Here is a 14,594-nt window from a genome sequence, read left to right as displayed (position 1 = left end):
ACATCTTGTACTTTAAATCCTTCTGCCAGGTAACAAAGAAATTTCTGGACTTACTGTCTCTGACTTGCTTCTCTCCCTTCCTACAGGTCTTCTTATGTCTGGCAATAAAATCCAATTTAATTTTAACTCTGAATTACTGTGTGATTTGTCTAAGCTGCAGAAGCGTATTTCAGACCCTACAGCTCTGGGATTAGCAACGGGGTAATTAATAAGCTCAACAAGAGAAATAAGTTGATCAGGATAGCGGACAAATCCCCTGGTGGTTGGACGACAGTCAGGGGATATGAGAGCGACGAACTGGCATCAGATTCCGAGGATGAAAAACCCATGCGCCAGGCGGAGAACCGCGCCCTACGGACCATCAAAGAGAAGCGCCGTTTTCAACCCTACCGAAAACCAACTGCGACCATATCTAGCTCCAATAGCAAGATGTTTTCTGCTCCTTCTCATTCCTTTCGTAACTTCAACTTCAAACAGCGCAAGGAGCCCTCTGATCTTGACATGTGCTTCAATTGTCGTCAGTACGGCCACTGGAAATCAGCCTGTCCAGCCCCGCTTAAACAGAACGGCTCAAATGTTAACACAAGCACGTCAAACGGAAAGCAGTAAAACTGCTCATGATCAGTATGTATCTTTTTCCTCTGATTTCACTCTTGTACGATCAAATAGAGTTATTTTTGAATCAAATTGCTTATTTTGATAAAACACCTATCATTATAGGTAAAGGAGTTACGGGCAATTTGCGCAAACATATTCAGTTTTGGGAATCTATTGGTACTCATAAATGGGTCTTAGATACTGTAAGGGAAGGCTATGTTGTTCCTTTGAAAGTGTTCCACCTTCTATGTATTTCAAAAATAATAAATCTGCTAGAGATTATGCCGAATTTGTAGACCAGTCTGTTTCAGAGCTACTGAGATCGGATGCATTCAGGAAGTCCCATTTCAGCTTTACGTAGTCAGTCCGTTGAGCGTCGCTGTCAATAAAGGATCTGGTAAAAAGAGGTTGATTTTGGATCTAAGTCAATTAAATCATTACGTTCAGAAAAGAAAGATCAAGTTTGAAGATTGGAACAATGCTTTAGATTTTTTCAGAAAAGACTGTTATTTATACAAATTTGATCTTAAATCAGGGTATCACCACATAAATATTTGTAAACAACAACTGACATATTTTTCCTTTTCCTGGGATAACAAATTTTATTGTTTCAGCGTTTTGCCCTTTGGCCTGACTTCGGCTCCTTATGTTTTTACAAAATGCCTGAGACCTCTCGTCAAGTACTGGAGAAGCAGCGGAATAGACATAGTTTTATATCTAGATGATGGTTTAGGTTTTGGACCAGATTTTCAGAAATGTTTTCAGAATTCTGATTTTGTCAGAGATACTTTAGAAAAAGCTGGTTTATTGATAAATGTTGAAAAAGTCTCTTTTTCAGCCCGTGCAGTGTTTAGAGTGGCTTGGGTTAACTTGGGAATCCACATCCTTTTCTTTAAGCATTCCTTCTAGAAGAATTGAAGATGCTATTGATTCTATACAATATCTTATTAATAGATTTCCTCAATTTACAGCAAGAGAATTAGCAAGAGCGGCAGGCAAGATCATTTCCATGTATCCGGTTATAGGGAACGTTTAAAGTCTTATGACTAGACAAATTTATCTAGCTATTGAAAGTAAAACATTTTGGGATCGCTTGCTATTGTTTTTATTTACAGATGCAGTTAAAAAAAGAGTTGTTATTTTGGCTAGAAAACTTAAGAAAGCTTAATCTCAAACGTATGGGTCTAGATAACTTTTCCAATGTTTTAGTGCATTCCGACGCAAGCAACATTGCTGCTGCTGCTTATACTGTCGAACTACATGAAAAAGTTTTTCAGGAGATGGACTGAAAGTGAAACGATGATTCAACGTGGAGAGAGCTGAAAGCAATTTAGTTAGCATTAGATTCTTTTTCAGTGAATTCACTGGCAAAAAATGTAGTATGGCACACAGTTAATCAAAATTGTGTTAGCATTGTGCAAAAAGGTAGTTCAAAACCTCATTTACAATCGTTAACATTTGATTTATTTGCTAAATGTGCTGAGTATTCTATCACTTTTAGAATTGTTTGGATTCCTAGAAATTTGAATACAAAGGCAGATTATATATATCGAATATTATTGATTACGAAGACTGGCAAACAAATTATGACTTTTTTCAGTTGATCGATTCCATCTGGGGACCTCATACCATTGACAGATTTGCTTATGTTTATAACTCTAAGTTACCGAGATTTAATTCTTTGTTTTAGTTTCCAGAAACCGAGGGAGTTGATGCTTTTTCTCAAAACTGGCAGAATGATAACAATTGGTTGGTTCCTCCTGTAGGTTTAATATGCAAGACCATCAAGTACATGCAAGCATGCAAAGCTTACGGCACATTAATTGTTCCAAAGTGGCCTTCAAGTCCTTTTCGGACAATGCTTTTTGATAAAAACATGATTTTCAGAGAGTATATTGTCGATGTTCTAGATTTTGCACCAAACCAAGATATATTCGAACATGGTTGTAATTCTAAGACCTTGTTTGTTTCACAGTATTTTAATTCCAGAGTGTTAACAGTGAGATTAAGTTGTTAGCCAGACTGAAGACTATATTGAATTGCTTTAAAAAAAAGTGTTGTGAATCAACTTATGACAAATGTCAAGGTCTTTGTATAAGGCACGGTCATGTTTTTAATCTTTGATGTATGATATGTTGACATGGCCTTTGTATAAGGCGCGGTCATGTTTTTAGATATTTTGACAAGGCCTTTGTATAAGGCGCGGTCATGTAGTTTGATAATTTGACAAGGCCTTTTGTAAAAGGCGCGGTCATGATGTTTGTCTGACAAGGCCTTCAGATAAGGCGCGGTCATGTTTATTATTATGCTTTGACAAGGCCTATGTTGTAGGCGCGGTCATGTTGAGCTTGACAAGGCTTTTAACTGTACAAGCGAGGTCGTAATGTGAAAATTTTTTATTAAGTTTTTCAGATGTGTTCAAGACCGGAAAATGGACCTCATCCTGGACAACACCAAATTCTGATTTAAAGACTCTGGCGGAGCAGCTACCTGACATTTGTTTAAGTCCAAAGGCTCAAAATACCAGGAAGAAATACGAATACGCCTTTAATAACTTTCGTAAGTGCTGGGTTTCTTATAGTATTGTTCGTATTCCGGCTTCGGATTTTCATGTAGCATTATATTTGACCAATCTCAGAAATATAGGAAAAGCTATTGGTTCAGTTGACGAAGCATATTATGCTATCAGTTGGGCTCATAAATTGGCGGGAATGTCGGACCCTTGTTCATAGGAACTTACAAAATCAGTTCGTGAGGGATGTTGCAGAAGCATTGTACAAAAAACGTGTAATAAAAAGTTACCTATTACACCAAACGTTTTAAGAAATTTGTGTGTACTATACGGGAATGAATCCTGTAATTTACCAGACGTCCGTATTTGTTGTATGTGTTTACTTAGTTTTGCTGGTTTTTTGAGAATTTCAGAATTGCTTAACATCAAAAGATCAGATATAAATTTTAATGAAGATTATATGTCTGTCTTTATTGAGAAAAGTAAGACCGATTGTTATAGAGAGGGAAGTTCGATCATTATAGCACGCACTCATGAAATTTCTTGTCCATTTAGAATGCTTTTAAGATACCTTCTGCTCGCAAATATTTCAGCTTTATCTGAAGAGTTTCTATTTCGACCAATCAGTTTTTTGTAAAAAAAAAAAAAAAAAAGAAGAAAATCATATGTCTTGAGAGGGGATAAAAGTATTTCCTATACAACTGCTAGAGAAAGTTTTAGAAAGGCTATTCAAGCAATTGGTTTAGATAAATCAAAATACGGGCTACATAGTTTGCGAGCCGGAGGTGCCACTGCTGCTGCTAACAAAGGTGTTTGTGATAGAATTTGAAAAAAAAAAAACGTGGTCGTTAGAAATCAGATTTTGCCAAAGACGGTTACGTTGCAGAAAATGAACTTGTAAAAATATCTGTTACTAAAAATCTTGGTATTTAAGGCGGGTTGTACATATATTCCTTCTTTCTTTATTTTCGAGGTCTGTTGCACTCGCGCAGGCGAGCTGTTCCTAATCTTTGTGTTTTGAGTTAAGTTTATAAATATTTTATGTTCGTTTGAAAAGATGAATTAGAACATAAATATATTTAAAAAAAGATATAAGTAACACGTGTTCGAGTGTTGATGTTTATTGTGTATCCAATCTGATTGGTTGTAAAATAAGTTACTCAGGCGTATCGACTGTTACCTGAGTACGTGTTTTAGGTATTGATAGTTTAGTTATTCGAGAACTCGCTGCCTATCGTGCAACAGACCCCCACCCGCCCACCCATGTTTTGCTGAAATATCAATGTTAATCAAGTATTTTTTTTATATTGTAGAATGGTGAATGAAGAAAAAGAATTTTTTTTCTAATGTATTATATAATTAATAAAATGTCTGTTGCACTCGCGCAGGCGAGCTGTTCCTAATTTTGTGTTTTGAGTCAAGTTTATAAATATTTTATGTTCGTTTGAAAAGGTGAATTAGAACATAAACTAGTTTATACTGTTTTACCCTTGTGTGTCTGTCCGTAACAACTTTTTGGTTGCAGTTATCTCAGCAAATACTCATCACAGATGCATGAAATTTGATCACACTCTTTGCTTAGGCATGCCATATGCTGGGATTCATTTTTGTTGAAATCCAATGTCAACTTTCTGTTTATCTGTGTGTTTGTCCGTACCACACATAAAATTTTTTTGTTGCATTTTTGTCATCAACTACTGATCGCAGATCCTTGAAATTTTAGCCCACTTTTCGCTGATGTCAACTTTCTGTTAATCCGTGTGTCTGTCCGTACCATACATACAATTTTTTGTTGCGGTTTTCTCGGCAAACACCCTTTGCAGATGCATGAAAATTAAGCACACTATTTGCTGAGGAAAGCCACGCTGGGATTCATTTTTGTTCAAATCCGATGTCAACTTTCCTTTTATCCTTGCGTCTGTCTATTCCATACATAACAAATTTGCGTCGCAGTTTTCTCAGCACTACATGTACTCACTGCAGATGACTGGAATTTTAGCACATTCTTTGTTTAGGCATGTCATATGGTGGGATTCATTTTTGTATGAAATTGATGTCAAATTCCTATTTATACGAGCATTTGCCCGTAACTGAACTTGTGTATAAATATGATGATGTATATTCATATCAGAGCGGGGGTATTTCTAGTGAGCATTGGCATTTTCTGGAATTATTGCTGTCATCTCATTTTACTTAATACTTACTAGGTTAACAAAAACATGTTTAGTTCAAGTTCATGGAAAGTAAAAGATGTATTTTGTACTTCCGCCCAACGAGCAGTGAGAGATCTTTTTTGTGCCAGCACCTATACAGGGCCTCGGTTTATGCTCACCGGTCTCGTCTGAAGGACTGGTCTCCACGTTGGATTCTAACCCGCGACGTAAGGATCAACTGCTTTCTTCGCGACTCTAGAACAGACGCTCTAACCACTGCGCCACGCAGACGAAACACTTTCATGCGTATCTAATGTACATTGCCAAGGGAAAATCAGTGAACGAACGAAACTCGTTTACCTTTAGCACTGTTCAGTAAGTTAATCATGCGAGTGTCCGGCATGATGAGATGTTTGACGTATTCATTTAATACCCTCAAACTTACCATTAGTCTCTCCTCTAATATTCAATAACAAGAGGCCCATGGGCCTTATAGGTCACCTGAGTATCATGAAACAACTTTCCAACAATTGAATTTTGTTCGTGTTTTAAACCAGAAGCCATGAAATTCTTAATCAAGAAAGAGGCACCATTGCTTATCATAATTATACACTTAGCATGCTTACTCTAGTTACCTAATACCCAGAGTTAGATTAGAGTAACAAGAAGAAGTTGCATTTCCACTTTATAAACAGCTGTGCACCCCACCAAATAGGAACCACTGAGCCTGGGGCCACATATTTCAAAATTTTGGTAATTTTATCATAAATTTTATTTCATCATAAATGGTTGATTAATACCACAGAGCAGATTTCAAAGCATTAATTTATTTTCAGACTATGTACTGTAACCCCCCCCCCCCCCCGATATCCCTTACCCAGGGAACACGAAATTAAGCATTTTGCTAGATTCACCTTTCTTCATCATAAATACATGTATATATACCAAGATCATTGTCATAATACCAAGGAGCAATGGAAAAGATTTTCTAAGAATTCATGCATTTTTCACTATGTAATCAATCGAGCCCCGCCCTAACACCAGAACCCCTGACCCTGGGGCCATAAAATTCACAATTTTGGAAGATGCACTCTTGTTCATCATAACTATATACTAAATAAGTTTAAAACCCAGGGGCAGAAAGGAAGATTTTCAAAGAATTAATGTATTTTTACGATATAATCAATCAGAACCCCTGAACCAGGGGCCATGAAATTCACAATTTTTGAAGAGGCACTCTTAGTCATCATAACTATGTACATGGCTAGTTTAATACCCAGGAGCAGAGGAGAAAATTTTTAAAGAAATAATACACTTTTACTATATGATCTATATAGCCCCACCCTAACACCAGAACCCCTGACCCAGGGGTCATGAATTTCACAATTTTGGTAGATGACTCAAAGCTGATTACAATCATGCCAACAGCTTGACGTCCAGGAGTAAAGAAGATTGATTTATTGATTGTATATTGTTTAACGCCGAGTCGGCAATTTTTCTGCCATATTTTGGCGGACTAATTTAACTGATCGGTTTTTGAAAGTTTTTGGTTTCTCTGGCGGTCCCCAGTGAGCCTACTCTTTTTCGAACTCCAGAGAAACGATCTTATAGTGAAGAAGATTAATAAAGATTGCATTAATTTAGTGGTTTTGGTCCCACCCCTCAGGCCCAGGGGGGGCAGGGACCATGAAATTCACAATTTTTGTTCCCCTTCACCCGTAGATGCTGTATACCAAGTTTAGTTGAAATTGGATCAGTGGTTCCAGAGAAGAGGCTAAAAATGTTTAAAAGTTTACGAACGACTACAACGACGGACGAAAACAGATAGCAATAGGTCACCTGAGTTTTATCGTGACCTAAAAATGGTGGTTTTTGGTTCATTACCTAGTTTCCAATAACTGCTTTAATAGGTGACATTGCTGGTCATTCATTCCATTTTTTTCAAGCCAAGCTACAGTTTTGTAGCTAATAGTAAAGCATTAGATAGCTGTTCGAAATCCAAACAGATGTGACAGGAACACATGAAATAAATTCTTTGTATACTGCTATTTTTAAAAATATGTCTTTCAACATGATGTATGTTAAAGTGTGGAGAGAAAATGTCATTTAAACGATCATTAATAAAAACACAAAAAATGTTGACAAAGATTGAAAGAAAAATACCTTAACTATTCAATGAACAAAGCAAATAGTTGGCCAACCATTTAATATGAATCTATTAAAAATCAGTATACATGTAACTTGAGAGAGTCGTTTAAAATCCAACTATCTGAAGTTATTTGAACTTTAATTATATTGATTGCACATTCTGTAAACTAAAATGGGTTTGTTTTATCGACGCATTCACTGCGGGTCATGTGTTCTCTAAAGGAAGCAAATCGTTTACTTCTCTCAAAAGGTAAGTTAAATATGTTTTAAGCTAGACCAGCAGTAAAATTACTTTTAAATGAAGTGTATTATGCTACCTTTTCTTTCAGAATATCAGACATTCTTGAGTGACAGCAGAGGCAGCAGGTGTACTTTCTGTGATGGAGACTGGGGCTACTTTTACGTTTGTCGCACGTGTAATGAAAAGTTTTGTCCATTTTGTCATCTACGTCACAACTTTACACCAAGATTTACGTTACACGTGATTGACTGTGTCATAAACAAGTCGAAAAGAACTGATTTAAAGCACAATTGATCAGTTGATTATAATAAGTATTGAATCAGCTGGTAATTTTGCATTACGTTACATTATAATACGGCAAGGGCTGTTTAAAGATGCATGTGTTTGAATGTCAGAATCTCGATTTTTATTTGAATGTATGTTTGGCTAGATTTACTCTGAAGTGTTGTTAATTAAAAAAGTGTGATACTAAATAATTTAAAGTGCACAAAATGAATAGTCTGTTTTTGCTAATTAAACTTTTTGGTTGAAAGATGGCCAAAAGGCAGGCTATCTAAATCTCCTTTCATATTGAAAATTAGCAATTTTTCTGAAATAGCCATGCTAATTTTTAGCTCTGCTGGTCAGAGACCTGAAGAACTTATGCGATAGTAATGCGTCCGTCGTCAGTCCGTCTAGCTGTCCGTCTGTCTGTAAACAATTTTTCAAAATGCTACTCCTCCTACAGTTTTGATCTGATTTCATTATAACTTGGCACACAAATAAACTACACTAAGATTCATAATTCTGTGTATCGCTTTTTTGATTTTCCGTGGTTACTACAAATAGAAATTTTATGAAATACTTTTAAAATGCTACTCCTCCTACAGATTTAGTCTGATTTCAATATAACTTGGCACACAAGTAGACTACATTAAGATACATAATTCTCTTTATCGGTTTTTGATTTCGATGAACTACTCCTCCTACAGTTTTGATCAGATTTCAGTAGAACTTAGCACACAGGTAGACTACACTAAGATACATAATTCTGTATATCGCTTTTTGATTTCGATGAACGGTGATGCTGTGGTTATTAAAAATAGAAATTTATGTGAAATACTTTTAAAATGCTACTCCTCCTACAGCTTTGGTCCGATTTCAATATAATTTGGCATTCAAGTATACTACACTAAGATACATAATTCTGTGTTTTGGTTTTTGATTTTGATGAACGTTGTTGCTGTGGCTACTAAAAATAAAAATCTCTGTGAAATACTTTTAAAATGCTACTGGAAATACTGTTTTAGTCTGATTATAATACAATTTGGCATGCAAGTAGACTAGTGGACTACATTGAGATACATTATTATCAGCTTTCGTTGTGTTTTTGATTTTGATGAACAATGTTACCATGGTAACTAAATTGAAAATTCTGTAAAATTTTATTAAAGGCTTCTTCTACAGTGTGGTCTAATTGCAATCTTGCCACAAAAAGAGACTTAATCAAGGATCATTATTCTCTGTTTATTGTTTTTGTAAAGTTTTATGACCCAACTGCTACTTTTCTCTTGCTTTATTATAAGTACAAACCAGTAGAGCTACTGTCTCGACAGAGACTTCTGGCTATTATTGAGAGAATCTTGTGTAGCTGAGCACTTTTAAATATGTGTTTTTAAAGCAAAGGTACCGTCAAGAACACTGTAATATGGTAAATTACTAGTATATCATAGCTTTTGGTAATATCAAGTATTTTGCTTTTTTTAATCGGCAATGGCAGACTACCACACTTTTATGTGCAAACAGCACTAATGCATTTAAATTGATTGCTATTTCAGGTTCTTTAAATCCGATTGCAAACCACTCTCAATCCAAGTTTGTAAACAAAACCTTAACATTTAAAAAGAACTTAATTGCTGTTACCCCGGTCGCCAGCGTGGCGCAATGGTTGAAGCATCTGCACAAGAGTCACTGAGGAAAGAGTTCATCCTTACGTTGCGGGTTCGAAACCATTGTCGTGGACGTGGAGAGCGGTCCTTCGGATGTGACCGTATAGACAGTAGGTGATGACACGAAAAAGATCCCTTACTCAATGGCCGTAAGTGCCGAGTGTAGGTAAAATATTTTAGCTCTCCACCAACAAGTGGTGGCGTCTCTATCTGAATGAAATATTCTATAGATGGACGTTAAACAATCAGTCAATTATTAAATAAGCCTGTGAACATGATTAAAAATGTTACTCTAGAAGGTCATGTTCAATAAGGCCATTTTTAAACAAAACAAATGTTTGGTTTCCCTCTCACTCTCTGGGTGAAGTAAGCGCCAGATCCGGACAAGAATTTAAACAGAAAGGCTATTTTTGACCTTGACCCGGCTTTTTTTTACCTTGACCAAGAAAATTCGTTTAAGGTCACTGCGCATCCATTGACCAGTGGCCCTCGGTGATTGAAGTATGAGCCACATTGGACCAAGGGGAAAGGAAGACAGCCTGATCACTAAAGGGCACTCGCAGGGCGGGTTCGAAATGGTGTCTTCCCACTTAGCCAACAATTTTACAAAAATACAGGTAAAACACAGATAAATCTGTGTTGGCTAAGTGGGAATGGGGTACAGGTGGAGAACAAAAGAAATAAATCACAGTTTAGCTATGGTCCATTTAGCTATAGTCTGTATCAGAATAAAATGAAGTAAGTATCTTCTTTTTAATGTCCCCCACTTTCGCAAAAGCGAGGGGACATTTAATCTTATTCGTCTGTCAGTATGTCCGTCCGTCACAAAAACTTTAACCTTGGTCATATCTTTTGAATGAGAAGAGATGGGACTTTCGTATTACACATGTATAGAACCTGTTAGAAGGCCCTTCTAAATAAACTATGTTTTTTTATTCCGCAACCTGGACCTTCATGTTTGACATCTATACTTAACAAATTTTGCAAATAAACTCTGAAACGGCTGCACAAGAGTTCTTACTTAAGCCTGTAGGAATACACTAGGTATAAGGTGTTGTCCGTAAACTATATTCAGAAACCACTCGCATAGCAATTATCGTAAATTAAATTAAAATTCTACTTTCATTTTCGGTTAACTGACTAAAAATAGCATGAAAGTGAGTGAAGTGGTGTTTCCGGTTTGCGGATCTACGTTACTGATATTTTATAATAAAACTGACAATAAGCAATCGTTTATTTATTTCATAAAACGTCATTACTGAATTATTCATTAAAATTTTGATTTAACTGATTTGAAAGAAATAAGCTCTGGTCATTGATTAAAAAAAAAAAATACGCAAAACCTTTCCATTTATGTCCGATCTCAAATCTATTTTGAAAGTTCTAGAAAGTCAGATGGTATCGAACCCGATGTCTTAAAGAAAATATAGGCGATTATTTATTATGAATGGGCATGGAAACTGCTATATTAATGGACTTTGAAGTATTTCGTCATGCTATAAGCCTGTATAAAAAAACTATCAGTAGAATCCGAAATATAGTCTTTGGAATAGTTCTGTTTATAGCAGTTAAAAAATGAATTTTCCCCCGCGCTTGCGCAGAATTTCTGGCATGACGGGGAGAAGCGAACACGTTAAATGTGCAGCACCTCAAGTTTTTGTAGGTATTCATAGATATCCAAATACATTTAACAAGTCCTTTTATTACACAAGAACAGCGAAGAGTGTCATATGTTGAAAACAACGATATGTTGCTACAGTAATCAGTTAATGATATGCTATACACGAAACACTGACTGAAAAACAGGTGGTCAACGTGACTTGGTTAACTCAACAAGGTCTAGGGAACTTTTCCTTCCTCGGATTGTATTTAAATGCTTGATTAAAACCGAGCAGTTAGCAGAATGAGTTGAGTTTGCACTTTCAAAATTGAAAAAGTCTAAATTTTTCAGGTTATTTTTATAATACAGTGACAATAGATAGTTATCGATTGGTCTGAATTTAGCGAGATTTACTTCCCGCTGACCGCCATATTGGAGGTCGACTAGGTGATTTTCCCTCTAATTGTCATACCAAGTTTAAGAAGATGTAGCAGGAATATTTGGTGGAAAATCTTTATTAGATAATTTTTCTTAAATAGAAGAGGCTTCCAAAAATTTATATATTTCAGAAAAATAATGATTCCTAATTTAAAATAGCAAACATAAAAATTTTAAATTGGTTGAACAATTAAGGATAATGAGCATTTGGACCTCCAGTATGGCGGCCAACGGGAAATAATCTTGCTAAATTCTGGCCTATCGAAAACTGTTGATATGAGAAGCAGAGGTTAAATGTCAAAGGAATCCGGAATGTTTCACACCAATTCTGTTTCGCACTAAGATGGTTTGCATCGAGATGATTCGCGTCGATATTTTTAAATATTCAATTATTAGGTTTACAATACAGGGTCAAAAGAGTATAGGAGGGATTTTTCAGGGGGAAAAATTGCTGTGAAGAACAGCAGGTCCAAAGTAACTCAGGTGAGATTTGCAACTTAATGGCCTCTTGATTTTTGAAAAATGGGTGAAGGATATATTTTGATCCATTTTAAAAATTATTAATTATAAGATATACATATATATGTTGTGTGTTAATATTCATGACATTAATATGCACTACCAAATGTTGCGGATCGTATTCAACACATGTTCAACAAAGGATTTAATTGGAGATCAGGGACCTTATTCACAAAGCCTCCGTAAAGTTACCGGACCCGTAAACTTTGCGGAAACAACCCACAGTCGAAAATTCTTATTCACAAAGCCTCCGTAAATACCGCATCCGTAAACGTTGCGGAAAATCTCCGTAAAACATGCGTTATTTTTACGGGAGGTTATGACTTCCCGTAAAGATTCCGAAAATGAGCACTTGCTAAAATAGTTTTTAAGATTAATTGAAATTTTGTCTTTTTAATGTAAATTCAAATATTAAAAATGCAGCAACTTCATTTTTTTAATACGATTTAGAATGGGGGCACAAAATATTTTAAATACACATTATTATTATTACAGTTTAAAATTATCATTTTTACGGAGTTTCTTTTACTAAAAAAAAACGGGTTAAGATTATGCGATTCATATCCAATTCTCGACTTGTACATTCCGATAATGCATTGCGGCGGATGTTGGGGTCAAGCGAGGTCAGGGGTAAAACATGGCGAAGCGTCATTAGAAACTCGGTATCCGTTTAGTTCTTTTGCCGCTTTGAAACACTAATTCATGTCCTGAAAAAACTCTGGATCCTTCGGAAATTGTAAAAATGTGCATGTTACTCCATGGACTCGATGATGATTACAACCGTACGTTACACAAAAATCATTTTTGCCCACGAAAACATCTGTTCCAAAGCTACATGTAAGATGCATATGAGACCTAGCTGAGCAATGCCCTGGCCCAGATCCCAAATGCAGCTAGAAAAACGGGGAACAAGAACAAAGTCCCTACAATATTTTCCCACAAGGTAAGAATGCAACACGTAAAAAAATCGACTGGATTTTAAATACATATGTGTTTTATACATGTTTACAACTGTTTCATGTACTACATTTAAAGAATCGCTGTCTAGTCTGTATAGTATTCTATGGCATCAACGATACTAAGCACTATGCATAATTTTATCCCACGTTTCCCACAAGTGTTGATGTCACTGGCCTGGCATACATGTACTTATGATACAATATACTAACTAGACAGTGATTCCTTATCCCTATTTAATTTTGATATAAAATTGTAGAATTAAATTCTAAAAATGTTGACTAATAGATGTAAATTACATGAGACCTCCCTGACTGCACAATATATGCTTAAATGAAAATCAATTTATTGGGGGGAGGATATAACAGACACTATGCTTAAAGGTGGTGCCCGATTTTGCTGTTAAAATCTTAAATTGAATAAATCAATGATCAGTGTTACTGAACCTGTAGCATGTGATTGATTGTATATTGGGTTCCTCTCCAGATTTTTCACTCATATGGAGACGCCACCACTTGCCGGTGGAGGGCTACAAATTTTGTCCTATGCTCGGCACTCAAGGCCTTTGAGCATTGAGGGATCTTTGTCGTGCCAGCACCTACTGCGACGCGGGGCCTTGGTTTATACGGTCTCATCCGAAGGACCGGTCTCCACGTCCCACGGTGGGATTTGAACCCGCGACATAAGGATTGACTCCTTACTTCGCAACTCTAGAGCAGACGCTCTAACCACTGCGCCACACAGGTGACTGTAGCATGTGTATTCTTTTAAATGTATAATATTTTTTTAAAAGGTTAATATATATATCTAAGTAGAGTGTATGATATTTTGTTTTTATTCATATAGGGAACACTTAGTAGAAGGCCTCCTTAAAATATACAAGATCTTATAAGCCAGTAACAGCAGTCCCATTTTGTTTTCCAGAAAGAACAGGTAAACTAATATGTTTATTTGGCAATTAGACTGATTTAACACCTTATCAGATACCAGTAAAAATAGTTATTATTATTTAAGAAGTGATTATTAAAAGATATACTTCACAGACTGCAGGGAATGAGTTAAATGTTTAACTTTTTTTTTTATTTTTATAGTAGAAACTGCATCAAAGGCTGATAAACATCCAACAGCTACTGATGGACAGCATGAATTTGACCAAGAGTCATCTGCAACTGTTAAGGCAATACATAAATATAATTCAAATTTATGTTTGAAATAACAGACTAAATTTAAAAATATGTATATACACTAATTGCAATTGTATATATCTGTAAAAGTTTGTTTACTTATAAACTATTTTTTAGCAAATATTTTAAATATTCTGTGGATTGCGTGCATGATTAATTACTGATTACTTTCTTAATTAATTTAACAGGCATCAGAGAACAATGGCCATGATTATTTGAAAATACTTTCTGATGAAAAGAGGCACTATCTTCCATCAGCTCATACATTCCCAAGGAGAGTGTCTGAGAGAGGAACGAACGACAACTCTACATGGGAG

General features: G+C 35.9%; 2 long non-coding RNA genes and 1 pseudogene across 2 annotated transcripts; all 3 read left to right on the top strand.

The window, feature by feature from the left end:
- The first annotated feature begins 94 nt into the window (after window positions 1-94).
- Window positions 95-4,351, top strand: LOC134255344 (uncharacterized; annotated as a pseudogene).
- A 3,228-nt stretch (window positions 4,352-7,579) lies between these two features.
- On the top strand, window positions 7,580-8,188 carry LOC134255341 (uncharacterized). Its single transcript, XR_009989518.1, has 3 exons — window positions 7,580-7,660; window positions 7,740-8,113; window positions 8,151-8,188. It is a non-coding gene; the product is annotated as an uncharacterized LOC134255341 (long non-coding RNA).
- Window positions 8,189-12,702: 4,514 nt separating this feature from the next.
- LOC134255347 (uncharacterized) lies at window positions 12,703-14,267 on the top strand. The gene is made up of 3 exons (XR_009989519.1): window positions 12,703-13,079; window positions 13,940-14,026; window positions 14,185-14,267. It is a non-coding gene; the product is annotated as an uncharacterized LOC134255347 (long non-coding RNA).
- Window positions 14,268-14,594: the final 327 nt, after the last annotated feature.

Source organism: Saccostrea cucullata, unplaced genomic scaffold, assembly GCF_032062105.1.
Source record: "Saccostrea cucullata isolate Sc308-1 unplaced genomic scaffold, CSIRO_AGI_Scuc_v1 ctg3650, whole genome shotgun sequence".
NCBI lineage: Eukaryota > Metazoa > Mollusca > Bivalvia > Ostreida > Ostreidae > Saccostrea > Saccostrea cuccullata.
The sequence above is the reverse complement of the archived record's forward strand: the minus strand, read 5'-3'. Positions and strand labels throughout refer to the sequence as shown.